Source organism: Ctenopharyngodon idella, chromosome 20 (assembly GCF_019924925.1).
Source record: "Ctenopharyngodon idella isolate HZGC_01 chromosome 20, HZGC01, whole genome shotgun sequence".
In the NCBI taxonomy this organism is placed as follows: Eukaryota; Metazoa; Chordata; class Actinopteri; order Cypriniformes; family Xenocyprididae; genus Ctenopharyngodon; species Ctenopharyngodon idella.
Window position 1 is genome coordinate 24,554,007 of NC_067239.1, and position 17,415 is coordinate 24,571,421.

Below are 17,415 nucleotides of genomic sequence, written 5' to 3' on the forward strand. Positions count from 1 at the left end.
TACTCTTAACACTCACTGCCTTTGTGTCTCTTTAATAGGACTTGTAGCTCCAGGCACCATATAGAGACAATGCAATTACCTTATATTTAATGGGCCGACTTAAAAATTTATGGAAGGAAACTGGAAAGTACATTTGACAAATGACACAACCAACAAAGGTGACAGCTCCCTCCTTTAGCTTAGTCTTAAAAAAGAAGGCAGAAAAAAAGGGAAAGGATCCCGTTAAACCATCACATGTCTCCCAGCGCAAACAAACAAATCAGTAGGCTCTGTTGTTCTCCTCCAGCCCCAGCTGCACACAATCCCCCACCGAAACCCCCCTTTCTATCTTTCTCTCTGGTTCCTTCCACCCTTTGATTCCCATGTCTCTTCATGACAGGGCGTTCTAATGGAAAGAGCACCTCTGATAGATGAGTGCATCGGTGAGGAATTTGGCGCATAGTTGCGGCCATGACATCAGAGTCACGTTTTATTGTTGGGCGGTGAGTGTTCCCCTGACACCCGGGTTCCAGTGTCATGTTACCCCTCACAAGAGCCGGGAAATCGGGCTAAGTGGATTTCCTGACGGCACAGGCTGACTTGTACTCGAATTAGCTCCAATGATGGGTTAAAACCAAGATCTGAAATAAAAGTGGCAAGAATGGCTCTCTGTGCTTTTAACTAATATGTCTGATCTTTACAGCAGACTAAGAAAGGGTTCACTTCTGGTCAGTGAGTTGGCCATCCAAACATTTGTACTCTGACAGAAGAGTTACTTTCATGTGTGTCATGGTGTTTGTTTGGTGAACACAGAACAGTATCAATTAAACAAAAGCAATAAATAAAGGCATATGTATATATATATATATATATATATATATATGTATGCATGCGGTGGGGTTGAGAATGGGATTGCGGTAATTGAGAATGCACTTTTGCGCTTTGATTGGATATGATTGGTTCACGCAAAAATCCCGCCTCTTGTTTTCATGCGAGTTCTCATTGGCCTGAATGAAGACAATGATGGCGTTAATGGGAAGACTAATTAAAAAATAAGTAAACAACTAGACAATAAAGCCATTTCACCGCTTTATGTCGTGTCAAAATCTAACTTGAAATGGCCTGAAAACATGATGACTGTGGGGTTTTTTTAGTGACCAGTGTGTACAAGATTGATGACTGATGAAAATAAGTTGACTACTAAAGCTGAACATTAGTTCACAAATAAAATATATTGTTTAAATCATTACTGCCTTTAGTTATTATTTTGGAATAAATGTAAAAATGCGTAAAAACACTAACTTGATGAAATTTATACTTGGTTTTATAAATAGAACATTACATAGTTATTGCAAAAAATACAAAATAGAATTGTATTTGGTCTCTCTTTTTTATGTAATGTTTATTTAATCATGAAAATTAAGAATTACGGACATACATTTACATTTGATATACAGTATATATATAAAAAAATGAGGACTTTGCCTCCTCATTTTAAAACACCACTGCACACCATATATATATAATTTTTATTTTATATAATTATATAATAATATATAATAAAAGAAATTGTGTACAGCAACCATTATATCACGACTCCAACATCAGGAACAATTTAAATGCCTTCAAGATAATAAAAGACACACATAACAGAACCAGCCACATGCCCCTGTGGAAAATTATGTTAGGTATTCAATGATTTTATGAGTTGTCCAGTCTTAAAAGGTGAGAAATTGATTCATTGCTCATGACTAATTTGAAACATCATGAGGCAAATACCTCTAGAGGTTTCCTAGTCAAACAAAACTGCTGAAACAAAAATATTTAAGTTTCATGGTTTATTGTGATTTAGATGAGCTATAAAGCCCTGATCACACAACGTTGATTAGGCAAAGTTCCAGAAGGAGTGTTGTCTCTTCATTGCTTGTTTATCTAAAGAGTCAGTGGAACCACATGACCAAGAACGAGGCACAATGAGCACCTCCTCAATCCAGCAGGTGTAGAAGAGCTGGGCTTTCGCTCTGTAATCAGTGCATTGGGAGACAGGATTTGGGCTGCAACAAATTGGAGCCACATGGTGTTTAATGGCCATTAATCACAGAGTGCCACGGCCATCCTGCGCAAGCCACGACAGTCGCCCCCAGAGCGAGCTAATCAGTGTCATCTTCTCCAACCCAGTGCATCTGACTCTAAGGCCCAGACTGAAAGGGGGAAGTGACATTTACGTCATTGGGGGATGAGTGAACCGGTTACCATCCCCGTCACCCCTTTCACAAGCAGCACACTCTTTTCGGATAAGAGGGGGGCCGTGGCGAAGGACCCGTGCCAGCGTCAGCGCGAGTCCATCCGCTGCCAAGAGAATCCTCCCCTGAGATTGAAACGGAGAAAGTGTGACATATCGCACAAGCTGAGCACATTACATTGGGTGTGATAGTAACACTGAACCGTAACAAGCACACCAAGACAACGGCTAGAGGAACCCATTTGTAGAACACCCCATCCCGGCATCCACGCTGGCCGAGGGCCGAAGAAGAACCTCTCTTCAAGGACCACACCAAGGTCACTGGGTTCAGCTGTCTTTTGCCGTGTAAGGCAAGTCCGCCCACTTGTCCTTCTGTTCTTCTCTCTCCTTCTTCTACTAAAGAAAAACAAGAGCAGATTCTCCATGATAGCACCGTGAGTCAAGCTCGCTCTATCTGTTCCAATCTCCGCACTGTTATACAAGTCAAGAAGCTGGCGCTGAGCTGGTGTCTGAGTCAGTCTGTAAAATACATCCAGGCCCCGTCTGTCCAGTTTCCACTCATTTTCTCTGTAACATGCCTTTTCACCAATTTACTTTAGCTGAGGGGGAGGGCAGTTGTTAAAAGTACCCAGGCAGTTTGGTGGGGACTTTGACACAGCAATGGCAGCTATTTGGGCTGAAATGAGAGCTTTACGGCTGTGTAATTGATGGGCTTGGGCAGCACAACCGCACAGTGCCATTACCCTGCGAGAGTCATGCGCTTCTTTTATAGAAGCCCACCATATATAAACATACCAACTCAAGGTTGAGGAGTCAGGAGACTTGAGGCAGCACTGGCTATTAACACCCAATCAACAATGGCACCAGTCAGAATGAAACACAAAATAACACAATTGCCACCTTTTAGGTTTTCACTGAAAATACGTCATTCCAGATGGCTGGCTAGAGAGTAATGGGAGAATATATACTGTAGGATCAGTACGATTCCCAGCTAAATGATCTGAGGTGACGCAGGGCATTTTTCTTTCTGGATATTAGGTATTGGGGAGGAAGAGGGTCTTCCTGTAATGGTCTTTGATAGACCTGTAGTGAGAAACCAGCTGCTTTCACCAGCATCCTCTAACCAATAACCCACTGCTTTCTCCTAGGGGGTAAACAGCACTTCCTTTGCAGCAGTCTCGTAACACGGTGCTGCTCCTTCCATCCCCACAAACCTAACTCTGGCTTTCTTGATTTATGATGAAATTTCCTGAAACCTGCAATACACAACTCACAAGTGAAGAATGAGTATATTATATTTCCTTCTATACATCAGGAGGAACTCACAGTCAATGAGGGTGTCCAGAAACATTTCAATACAACTTTATAGACAAGTTTCCATGAGGAATCAGTTTTGTATCTCCAAAGCACAACTTCTAGAAAGAACTGGTTCTGAACTTCCATTTTAACCAAACTGTACCCAGAACATATGTAGAAAAAGAACGAAAGTGAAATTAGTGCCTCAGTATGTGTAAAAATATTAAACGAAAAGGTTTATGCACAATTAAGAATTGAATTTTAAATGTATTATAACTTCCAATCCAATTTGTAATTTAGAATTGAATTTGAATTAAGGTAGCAAACAGGATGCAGAATTGCAAGTCAAATTTGAATGTAAGGAAGTAGAATTAAAATGGTTAAATTGCAGAAACTAAACCTTAACCTCATTTAGGTTTGTTTATCATTGGTCACAAACTATTCATCTGTCTATTCTGTTTGTTAGGCTATCAATATTGAAACTTTTTAAGTAAGTTTCATTCAATATTTCCTTTTTTATCTTAAATAAAATGTCACACAAGTATGATAGATAGATAGATAGATAGATAGACGGATGCACGGACGGACGGCCTAACAGGAAGTCAAGGAGTTTCACAGTTCACACTGAAGGGAAGTTGGTCATAAGACTTTTCCGTAACCCCAATGACATTTCCAATGAACAAACCTCAATGACACAAATAGGTCAAAGGTGACACTGAGTCCAGGAACTGCTGCAAGAGTTCTTCTCGCACTCATCACTCATGATCCCACTTTTAGCAAGAGACACTTCTAGGAAAATGAGTATTACAGCTGTTAAAAGTAAGAAAAAGAGTTGTGGGCCTATTTAAACAGCACTTTGGGGAACATAAAGAGTATATTAAACTTCCTGTTGTCTTACTGAAAAGTGCATCTAGCATTGCTATACCACAAACACTGAGAAAAGCTGTTTCGAGGGGGTGAAATGCTGATTCACCACTGCAGGGATAACAGTGCCGTGGTCATACCATTCTCTGGCCTTTGATATCCACTCTGCTGTGTCTGCACTGAGCTGTTTTTAAACCAACATCAGCGTCAAGGAGGCTGTGCCGCTGCTGAAAGCCCTTCTTCAAGACAAAGAGTTTCCTGAGAAGATGGTGGTTAACACATAAACGAGACGCTCACACACAGCGAGAGTGAAGCATACAGTGCAATATGCTGATTCAACCTCGACCGTGCTCCATTTCCAACTACACAGGAGGATTTTACCCATGATCAGAGTGCATCACAAAGCCATTAACGGAGCTGAGAAAGTTTGACATTTTGCGGCTCTCCCCTAAGACCCGATAGAATAATATTATTACTGGAGAGAGACTGCCCTGCCCTCCAACCACTCCTATAATTAAGAGTGAATACAGGCCACGGGGGACAATCCTGGGGGCCAAGAATATCAATCAGTCACCCCACAGTGTTTCTCTGGGCTCTGCTGGCTGGCCCACATCATAGAGAAAATGAGCCTGTTTGCTCTGTGGCGCCTGTCCCTTTAACTGTCACTCTGCTGGAGACAGACATGCACGGGAGATAATAACAGCCCCCTCCGCAAGCCTCCTGATGCATTAATATTGAAGTGCAGGACTAAAGTGGCCCACTACAGTCAAGCCCGGCAGTCAAGGCCACATAATCCAGCGGAAACAGAGAGGGAGGGAGAGCATTTTGAGCAACTTGAGTCCTAAGGACATGGTTGTATTTCCAAAAACAGGACCCTGTCTTTATGCTGTGCCTGTGGGAAGAGCTTGTAAAGTAGCTCGTGTCCCACACACACAATAACAGAGCCAGAGTCACACCTCGTCATGTTGTCCAGGTGCCAACTTTCCCAGGAATTGCCGTATTTCCATTTCCCACCAAAGGAACACTGTCAGAGTCTCGCTCTACCGACACCAACCGCAAACAATTCTTGATGCTAAGATCTTTATCAGAGTAAGGCCTTTTTCACAAATTGGTCCTATCTGTGTAATGCGATTAAAGCCTTTACTTCCAGGAATCTGACAGAGACAAAGAGTCTTTGGTGTCTGGCTCAAGTGCTGAGGGTGGAACTGTCACAGCTGTGTGAGGAAGGAGAGGAAGCCACTGTGGCATCATAATTATGGCATCTTCAGTAAAATAACAGCATCTCCATTTCCTGTACACGGCTGCTCTTTACCCCTGGCTTTGTGCCTTTAACACATCGACTGGCCAAAGCAAGATGAATTTTCAGTCTTTTCACATGTGTTTTTTGGTGGTCACTTCTAAAAGTCTGTTTATTCCTGTAAATGGAATAAATTTGTACAGACTGTCGCCAGAAAATTATTTTAATTGTACACCTATAATTGCAACCAATCCATCCAGTCCTTTTCAGCATGCAAGATGTGGCTAAAATAATTATTATTCAACATCTTTTGACAGAGCGGCTGCAACAATGTATTCAATGCCTCAAAAATCGGGATCTATGGAAGCCTGTTTTCACCTCAGAGTAAAAAATAAAACGGGTAATTATAAGATAAAGTTTAAAATAAGAAATAAATTCAGATTGTGAGACAAATTCATAGACTTTTTGAGATATTGACATGTAAGTTACAATGACAAGTCATAGAGTTATTGCAGTTCTGAGATATAAAGTGATATATAAAGATATGAATACCAGAAATTCATTTGCAATTGCGAGATGAAGTCACAATTGTGAGACAAAGTCATAGTTTCGAGATATTAAGTCAGATTTTGAGATATAGAGACAACAGAAATGGAGTCACAATTATAAGGAAAAAACGTTTTTCAGTTTCATCAATTCTGAGAGATAATTTGAGTCATAATTTGAGACATAAATTCAGAAATTCATTATGATTAGTTGCAATCGTGAGATATAAAAACACAATTGTGAGACAGTCACAGTTTTGACAAAGTCACAAATAGGAGAAATAAAGTTGTAATTAATTATAAAATAATATTGTGAAATATAAAGTCATATTGTGCGATATAATGTCACAATTACCTTTTCATTTTTTTACTGGAAGGCAGAAACGGACTTGATGTAAAGAGGGTTTTGGTGAAAGAGAAGTGTCAGACAACAATATAATAATTGTGTCTCCTTATCTAAATCTGCCTGTCTCTATCCCTGAAAGGGCCTCAAGCGTGTGCTCAGTGGGGACAGATTTTTCCGACATTTCTCAAGTGGCTTTGGACTTCTGAGGAGCTGCTGAATTCAGAAAGAAACAGGAGATATTACTTTAATAATGTGACCTGTGATTTTGATGCCTTTACTAATCCTTTCTGCCGAGTTATGCATTAATGTTCAAGATGATACGAAAGGTTTATAGTAACTGAGAAGATTTTAGCACTAACACTACAATTACATTCACAGAAAGTCAGTGAATGTAAAATCTTGGGTGGCATCCTAGGTTGCAATGCTCAGATCCACACAGCGACTACTACTGTCGAGGCCGGAACTGTGTCAGTGACGTTGGAGGAAGTGGTAATGTAAAGGTGTGAACTCAACTCCCACAAGACTATAGCTACAACACCACAACAGTGCAGGCGACTGACTCGCTTACACACACGTACACATCCACCCACATGCAAATCTCTTTAGCTCTCTTTGAGTGAGGAGACGAAGGAAGTGGGGTGAAGAATGGTAAAGAATTGTTTTCTTTTTTTTCTTAAGTTTGCTCTGACTAGAGGGGCAGGCCCCAGGTTTTCCGGCCATGGAATTGGGGTCTGCCACATGCACTTGGGCTGAGAACAAACACTTATTAACAGTTCCAGGCTTGGAAACTCTGGGTACCACTGGAGGAAAACGAAATGGAGGAACAGGCCAGATTTCCCCAGACCAAATATTACCCATGGAAAAGCTGGGCACTAGCACGCAAACACACATATTTGCACAAACAAGCGCAAGCACTTTCTGATGCCATTGTCATTTTTTTCTTTCCCTTGTTGTGAGTCTCTTTGAAAAATTATTTTTCCAAGCTTCATGGAAAGTGGAAAATCAAGCAGCGCTCTGCCGTTTTCCACATCTGTCATAACGTGACGAGTCCTCTCCCTGGGCATGTTCATTTCCAGAGACAGGTCCGTAGTGTAACATGAACCATGAATTTCCATTTCTAAAAGACACAACTACATCACAAAGGCAGCACAGTGGGGATGGAACCGCTCATTCACAATTTCTCTGCCTCTCCCAGCACTGGGACGAATCCCCTCAATACAAAATTAAGATAATTGTTTTTCCAGTTCCATTGACATGCAGCTGTGCCTTTCCATGTGCCCGTATTTCCCGCTCAGCTTGTTCAGTATCATGTTTGTACCATGGCCGCATTCAGCTGAGTCACAAGTGATACTGGGGAGCTGTGATCAGCATCTATATTGACTGCCATATTGAAACTACAATTTCCAGCGGTGGGCAATATAAAAAAATAAAAAAAATAATAGTAATTAGTGCTGTCAAACGATTAATCGCATCCAAAATAAAAGTTTGTGTTTACATAATATACGTGTGTGTACTGTGTATATTTATTATGTATATGTGTATATATATAAGAAATATTTACATGTATATGTTTATATTTATATATAATTTATATTATATATAAATATTTTATATATAAATATAATATATTTTTGTTAAATATATACATGTATGTGTGTGTATTTATATATACATAATAAATATACGTAGTACACACATGTATATTATGTAAACAAACTTTTATTTTGGTTGTGATTAATCGTGATTAATCGTTTGACAGCACTATATATATATATATATATATATATATATATATATATATATATATATATACACACTTATTTTAGCACTAACTTATTTTAGCACTAATTACTATTATTTATTTTATTTTATTTTATTTTATTTATATGTATTTTATTTACATTTTTGATATTACTAGTGGGTGCAGGACACTATAGTTCATTTATGTAAGTGAGGATAGCAAAATAAAATAAACTGACATATTATACCCAAAAATTCTTCATACAGTGGACTACCAGTAAAATTGATAAAAATTTGGAACCAAAAATTATTCAGACACTTTGACCTGACCATGTTTTGCTTAAGTGTTATCTGACATAATTAAGATTATTTTTTTCAGACACAGTTTAATTCTGAGATCTTGTCATATTTTATTACCATTTTTTTTAAACTATAGTGAATAAACTATATTAATGAATGATAATGTGTATATACAGTCAAACCAAAATTTATTCTGACATCTTTATATATATATATATATATATTCTTAATGTTACTAGTCATATCTATATATAATTCATCAGACTGACTTACATAAGTAACTCCTGAGTTTGTGAGTCTTATTGAACAATTCATTAAAATAATAATTTGTTATTGAACCAGACTACACTGGTCACGTTGTATGCATGATTCACTAAAAAGAACCTTGTCAAAAGAACCAGTTATTTGTGAATCACACTACACTTTGCATTGCATATTTTGTGGTACATGTATGTTTATCTCATCGCGTTCAACTCAGACTACAAACTCTAATTCACAACTCAGGTAAAATGTCATTTCTTTTTCCCCTGCCACTTTATGATCAACAATTTTTAACCCCTAAATATCACAACATACCTATGTGCCTCATACGATTAAATTTACTTTTAAACATTTTTTGAATAACTTTCAAGACAACATTGAGTGTGTGAGTAATTCTAAAAGCAAAGTCTTGTCTATCAGCACCTGTCAAAGCAAAAACAACATCCATGTCCAGACACAAATCAAGTGCTCCAGTCTGAATGGCCATTGCAATTTCAACAGGCAATTTCCCCTCCGATTTCGGTCTTAAAAACACGTCTGCCACACTCAAACAACCTGAACATTCATTTCACCTGACAGACACGAAATCCTTTTTTCAGTTCTCTGCGTGCAGGAACGTGTAACTCTGGATGAGAGGAAAGTTCAGTTGATGTCATAAGTTGGCTCTCAAGGGGAAAGCCCTGTCTTAGAGGATCAGGTCCAGACAATGAAGCACTTGCGTCCTCAGCGATCTGAGGTAATTGTGGAGCAAATACAATTCAGCGCAAAGAAAGACGAAAAGAGGGAAGAGCCTCCAAAATCCCGAAATGTGAGTCTGTTATGTAACACCCAGGATGCCCTCTTTTGTGTCTCTGACAATGCAGACCTCCTCGCAGATGGAGGGGACGAGGTGTCACTGAGATCCACTGCCTAACTCAGTTGAGAACCTCGCTGTGAACTCTGGCAGTATGTGTATGTGACTTACATAACAGATGCTGCGCTGTCTCGCTGGGGCGGAGGGGTATACAAATGTGCTGTGCGAGTCTGTTTGTGTGTGTGTGTCAGAGGGGTGGAGGGCTACACTAGCTTCTCTGTTAAGCGTCTGAGGTCACTGCTGGCCCCCATCACAAACAAGTCCTCATCATCTGGCCTCGAGCAGGAACGCACACATGAGGCCTCTTCTGAATGTTTAAGTGTGTACGTATGCTGTTTGTGTACGTCTCTTAAGGGTGTGTGTACGCAGCCTAGGAGAGCTTGTTTGTATGTGTGTATTTACATTTATCCCTGGAGACCCATCAGACTAGGGGTAAGAGAAGTAAATAAACACATAAACAAACCGCATATGCAAATCACGGTTGTTTTTTAAAATGAAGCAAAAACGAATATGCTGTCTTGCAGCTGAGGTCTTCCTGACCCACTAAATACATTTACATGTGCAGTTATAATCAAGCTAAAGTCTTTATCAACGTCGAGACCAAATGTCATCCAATTTACATGTATACATGCTGGATGAAGCCGAGCTACAGTCATATTATCTAGGTCTGTTAGTTCGACAAATGAAAATAAAGATAAAACAATTAAAATCCATAGTTTGAGTAATTTATGCATCATAACATTATAATTTACAGTACAATATAAAGAGTATAGTATACAGTATATATAGTTCAAGATTTGCTCAAAGAGTTTTTTTTAAGATTAACTTTAAGTGAGAGGTGGCAGGTCATTTAAATGTAAAAATAGGTGAAATAAACACAATTCAATATTCAATATCGACCCATATACTGCTAAATTAAATAAACGTCTAATAAACGTATAAGCCAATAAACAATATAGTACCTAGTAGTGTTGTCAAAAGTACCGACTTCGATATACCAAGTCGATACTGAAATTTTAAAAATGTGACGCTTTGTGCACTGTAGAGTGGATTCGTAAACACCTCTGATTGGCGTTTGTGTTCACGCGCTCAACATATATGTCTGTGATTGGCTACAATGATCAACGCACAGGAGCATTTGAAAGCACACAGAAGTGTTTGAAAGCGGGAGCGTTTCAAACGTTGCAAAACGGTTGTATCTGTGTAAGCGTTCGGTGAAGAGCGTCTTTTATGTCTATTTACAACATGTTTTTGAAGCGTTGATCATTGTAGCCAATCACAAACATATATGTTGTGCGTGTGAACACAATGGCCAATCAGAGGTGTTTACAAATCTGCTCAACAGCGCTCAAAGCGTCACATTTTAAAATTTCAGTATCGACTAGGTATCGAAGTCTGTACTTTTGACAACACCAGTACCTATAGTTAGTTTCCCCAGGATATGTATCACTGAACTTAATGCTACTAGTCAAAGTCTGTCCGGCATCTCTTTTGGGTTCACAGTTTCATTAACCTGTTGACAGTAAGTAGTCAGTAATATATGCGACCCAGAAACCAAAAACTGCTAAATCCGTCTAACAATAGTTCTAAGTTAAATATAGAATGGAACATCTAAATAATGTAATCTGTCACATTTACGAAAACTGTAAACTGACACCTCACTGCAGAACCTGATTGCGAAGCAGTTTTAGATTAATACAGAAAGGACACCCAAATTCTACGTAATCTATGATGCTTTACGAAAATGAACTAAATCTGCCACGTCACAGCCGCACCTGATTAACACGTGTTGCTATAATCTAAAAGTAGTTCTGGAGTAAATTTAGAACAGAACACCCAAATAATACCAAAAATGGATTGTAACACTTCTCTAGCAAAACAAGGCTGATCCCATTTTAACCCAGATTAGCCGTTCATGTACCCTCTATAGTGGAGTTGTAGTGAAATGCGACTATGTCAAATCTGTTCAAGAATCTCAGACGTGGTCATAGACGTCACACATTCCAAATGTGTTTAATATGGATTTCAAAGGAAAAAAAATCCCAGATACCATTGTTACAGTGTAAAATAGACTGCTAAATGAAATCCAGGCACGATTGTTTATTTGCTGAATAAGCCTGATTCAATATCCACTGCACTGTATTTGAACTTTGTGTGTATTCATATATCTGAGGCAGATAATACAAGCACATGACTTCTAGAAGGCAAGAGCTGGTATTTCTACATAACATTATGCATTGTGCTGTCTGTATTGTATCTACAGGACATGATTTTCTGGTATCGTTCTTGTCAAAATATGTTCTGACAACCATAAATCCACCCATTTCAAGCACTAACAAGAATGAAATAACATTCAAACTGAAGTCTGGCTTAGAAATCCTTTGTCCACCCTTCATATTATACAACCAGTCCTTTTCCATGACACATTAGAAATCTATCAACAGTTCCTTTTCAATTTTCCATTGCTAAAAACACTTAACTGGCATTTAATTACTTTTGGATCAACAAACACTGAGCGAATGACTGCCTGACCTGCCAGCTCATGAGGTTACAGTATATCGCACGCACAAAACATGCACGCATGCAACTATAATATACACATATTATGTGGTGTTGCGTTGAATGCTGATGGCTGGAGAAGTGGGGAAAAGGAGCATACCAGTTTTTTATACCACTATTAAACGAGCCATGAAGGGGCCACCCTACGTTGTCTCGGAAAGAGGCCCCCCAGTCAGGAATGTAGCGGCCGTGCCGCCCAGCGCATCTGTGCTCTGGAGCCACCTCAACGGAGGAATTTTCAGCGTTCTTATAAAACTGATAATGGGATGTGTACGCAGCAGGAGTGGAAAATCAGAGGTGCGTTACAAGGTTTTCCACATTCCTCTCTCTCCATGGGCCAGACATGCGTGCCCTGCATATGCTGGAGTCTGAGTGTGTGTGGATCTCTCGGTGTGTTTATGTCTACCTGCTGACGGGATATCCCCACAGGCATCCACTGGTGTTGTTTAGCACTGCCAGAGTTTCTGTATATAAACTGCAAAACTTATAATGGACTTGGAACGCTTTAAGACATTTTTATTTGTGAAGTCTAGACATTTTAAAGAATAGAAAAAGATATACACTACCATTCAAAAGTTTGGGGACGGTAAAAATTTTGAAAGAAGCCTCTTTATGCTCACCAAGGCTACATTTATTTGATCAAAAATACAGTAAAAACAGTAATATTCTGAAATATTATTACCATTTAAAATAACTTTTCTATTTTAATCTATTTTAAAATGTAATTTATTTCTATTGATGGCAAAGCTGAATTTTCAGCATCAATACTCCAGTCTTCAGTGTCACATGATCCTTCAGAAATCATTCTAATATGCTGTTAAGGTGCTAAAGAATTATTTTTTTATTATTATTATTATCAATGTTGAAAATATTTTTGTGGAAACCGTGATACATTTTCTGCAGGATTCTTTGATGAACAGAAAGTTCAAAAGAACAGCATATAAATATCGAAAAAAAAAACTGATTGACATTTTTTTTTAATCTATTTTAATATACTTTAAAATGTAATTTATTCCTGTGATAGCAAAGCTGAATTTTCTTCAGAAATCATTCTAATATGCTGATTTGGTGGTCAAGAAACATTTCTTATTATTATATAATAATCATTTTTTCTTTTTTTTTTTTGGAAACCATGATACATTATTTTTGTAGGATTCTCTGATGAATAAAACGTTCACTTTCTATCTGTTTAATGCATCCTTGATGAATTAAAGTATTAATTTCTTTGACCTCAAGCTTTTGAAGGGCAGTGTATATCAAACTCACCCAAAAGCGGCACTAATGGCAGCTGAGGTTTCATTCTTTAAGGCCACATCCTGACTGATGCAACCAATGACTGGCTTCAGCAAACTGCTATATAAATACAGTCCAACAGTAAAGCCAAAAACTGATACCCATTTTCTCCAAGGACGCATGTTTTTACTTCCAACCTGGGCAGCTTCAGCCATTTTCAGAGATGATAAATGCAGACAGAAACCAAATAAAGATCTAGTTTCTTCCATTGTTGAATGGCTTCCTGCTCAGCTTTTGTTTGGTGTGACTGTATGCAGATGGACGAGTGGCAGTCTCCTCTCCTCAGTATCACAGAGCGATCTCCCTTAACTGGCAATGAGAGATGAACAACATGAACCAGTGGGCATATGGGAATCGGCTCTCTCTGTTACAGACTGTTGCCGCAATTTTACAATGTTTCAACAATGTTCTTTTTCCTGAGATATCAATTTAAGTGAGTTTTTTTATTTTTTTATTTTATGCAGTGAGTATTTTTTATTTTATGAATTACTGTTAACTTCAACAAAACCACCATTCAAAAGTTTGGGGTCAGCAAGTTTTTTTTTTTTTTTTTAGTTTTTTTTTTTTAAGTGAAATTAATAATTTTATTTAGCAAGGACATATTAAACTGACCAAAAGTGACAGTAAAGACATTTATAATGTTCTTCTTTTGAACTTTTTATTCCTCAGAGAATTCGGAGAAATTCCATCTTAATCCATCACGATTTCCACAAACATATTTAGCAGTGCAACAGTTTTCAACATTGATTATAAGAAAAAATGTTTCACCAAATCAGCATATTAGAATGATTTCTGAAGGATCATGTGACACTGAAGACTAGAGTAATGATGGTGAAAATTCAGCTTCACCATCACAGGAATAAATTACATTTTAAAACAGTAGCAGTAGAAGTAGAAAATCACAAAATTCTACTGGTATCAACTACTGAAATTCTGCTATCAAAACAAACCTAGCTGATGCTGAATACTGATGCAAAAACATCAATCAATCACTTCAATGCTCACCAAGGACAGGGGTCAAAAGACAGGGATGTTAAACCGTAAACAATCATACTATAACGTTCATAGATAAGTGTCATGCCCACAGCTGTATGTGGCCAGATCTGTGTCGCACTGTAATGAGGGCTGCAATGCTAGCGGCAGTTTTTCTATTTCCTACTCTCTGTCCTCCCACTTACTTACACACTCCTGTCTCTCCATCTCCACACACATAACATGTACCCCACGGCAGCATTAACAAACTCCTGTGGTTTTTAAATAGAGCAGCAAAATCTCAGTCACAGCAACCCACGGCTGCTGCCTCTCCATCTGCCTTCCCATTTCCTTTCTGTCTATTCTTCCCTCTGACTCAATTCATGGCTCCTTCCATTCACAGGCTAAAAATATAAGTGAGGCCCTCACCTTGCCTCGGTGTCAGCGCGTCAGTAGGCTGAATAAACGTCAGCTGCTCTCTTCTCTTTAGTGCTTGAAGATTCAGGTGGGTTCCATTAGAATAACCTCTCTCTTTCTCCATTAATCTGATTCTACCCTGTTCTGAAAGCTCTGTATGATTCCCATAGGATGTGTCACACACTGTCTCCCTAGGGCACAGGGATCTTGTATATCTGTGTCTGAGAGATAAAGACAGATGATGCATTACCAACATCCTCAATCTTTTATCATTTTTAATGTTTAAAATCTTTGTTGCAGCACGTTACATATTTAGCTGTGGTGCTCAAGTGGGAAAAGAAGGTTCGAATCTCGTCTATGCCCAGTTTCCTGCTGAAAAGTCCAGTATACACCAGAATGATTCCCATGTTAATGCAGGTTGGTTCATGCTGGTCTAGCTGGTTAATATAGTCAAGAAGCCTCATTGTAATCAGTGTTGTTATTATTAACTAAAAATAAAAATAAAAAAAAAATTATATGTTAATTGACAAAATAAATGTTAACTAAATGTTCTATTATATTATTTCATAGTCACAAAGGCAAAATTTCGTTTAGTTTAAGTACTAAAAAATGTGCTAAAACAAAACTAAAATGAATAAACACTAAATTATGGAAGCTTGTTTTCACCATTGAAATAATCAAAAAGGTAACTGCGAATTTTATATCTCACAATTCTGACTTTTTTCTCACAATTGCAAGTTTACATCTTACATCAGACTTTTTTCTTAGAATTGCGTGATATAAACTCGCAATTGCGAGTTATAAAGTCAGAATTGCATAAATATAAACGATATAAACTTGCAATTCTGAGAAAAAGTTTATATCTTACATATTTAAAAATTTATATCGAGCTTTTATCTCGCAATTTTGCTTTTTTGTTTATAACGTGCAATTGCAACTTTATATCACACAATTCTGACTTTATAACACGCAATTGTGAGTTTATATCTCGCAATTCTGACTTCATAACTCACAATTGCAACTTAATTTAAAGATGTAAACTTGCAATTCTGAGAAAAAAGTCAGAATTGTGAGACAAAATCTTTAACTTGGATTAAAATGAACATGGAAAATAAAAGTAAAAACTCATTTTAAGGTACACTATGTACCTTTGGCACTCTAATGGTTAATAAACAAAACCACGCGTCTTGTGGAAGAACATTGTAGCCGAAGCTATTTCTCATATGACGAGTCAAGGTACTGGGATACTCCGCAACGGTTGTCATCCCGCCTGGTCTAAAATAGTCTGATATAAACACTCATTATAGGCTTACCGTAGTGATTCAGGATAAAACAAAAACACGGTTTGGAAGATGGATTCATTATGTACTCACTCATTATATAAATTTTGTACGTTTTGAACAAAAAAAGGTAAATAATGTACCTTTAAAATCAGAATAAATACTAACATAGTAGAGTAATGATAATAAAATAACACTGGTTGGAATACCAGCAACTAAAATACAACATATGCTTGCCCTCCAAAAAAGGTTTTGTTGAAAAAAAAGGATTTGTTGAAACGATTGCCTATAAAATCTTGCGTCCAGCCCGGAGAGACTCATATGCTGGATGATATGTTTTATAGGGTACAGTGCAGTCCACCAGCCTGGTGTGTAAAGCCAGTTTTTTTTTCAACATTAATAATGGAGGCCACAGACTCTCAGAGAGCAAAGGGAGTCTGGGTGAGAAAAAGAGAAGGGAAAAAAAACTATGATCTGTCTGACAAGGCTGTTTGAAAAAAGAAGAGATAAAAAAGGAACCTAATTTTAAAATAGCATCTGACATTCAACTTCAAACTTTTACCTTTAAACCATGCCGTAAAGGTGGGTTCAGACAAGGTTGTCTGATAAATTTATGCCTGTGCAATAAAAGTCATTGAATATATGCTATCAGCTCTGTACCTGGGATAGATCTGGACCGTAAATTGCTTTTATGTGAATCTCGATCGTAGAAAACTGATTTTCCGGTGTGAAAGCTGCCAGGAATGTGGTTTATTCAGGCCAGTAGAGACAGGTGGTCTCACCTGTGATCCCATGGAATAAACCCACCATTTTCCTGGCTGTTCTCAAGCATCTCTCTCAGCTCTGCATCTCCGCTCTCCATTTCTCAAAACCTTGCTCAAATTCGCCGAGCCTGCAAGCCGCCTCACCTGAGCAAAGGTAAAGTGTCTTTGTGCGTCTTTCATCTGAGAGTCTCACGCTGTTGCCTTTTCATCCTTTCGAGCTGAGAATGTCATGAGACTCGCTCTCTCTTTCTCTCCATATGATGTCTTAGCTGACCCCAGGCCTGGGCTAATGTCAGTGGGCCATCTGTGATAGGAACCCTGGGGCCCAAGTGGCGGAGGGCCACATGCCTGCCTGCCCACTTCCTGAGTTCAGCCCACACACTGGGCCTGGCCATTGCAATGCCTGCACACACACATACAGTATGATGCACACAAACACATACAGACACAAAAAAAATGCTGCCGGC

General features: G+C 38.4%; 1 protein-coding gene across 6 annotated transcripts in view; it reads right to left on the minus strand.

Moving 5' to 3' along the window:
• The window catches only part of hivep2a (HIVEP zinc finger 2a), an 82,392-nt gene that overhangs the window by 25,167 nt on the left and 39,810 nt on the right, over window positions 1-17,415 (minus strand). The window contains exon 2 of one of the 6 annotated variants that reach the window (XM_051876537.1): window positions 17,093-17,351. The exons of the other annotated variants lie outside the window; for them this stretch is intronic. The gene's annotated coding sequence lies outside the window, so the exon portion shown is untranslated. The remainder of the gene's footprint in view (window positions 1-17,092; window positions 17,352-17,415) is intronic. 6 annotated transcript variants of the gene reach the window in all.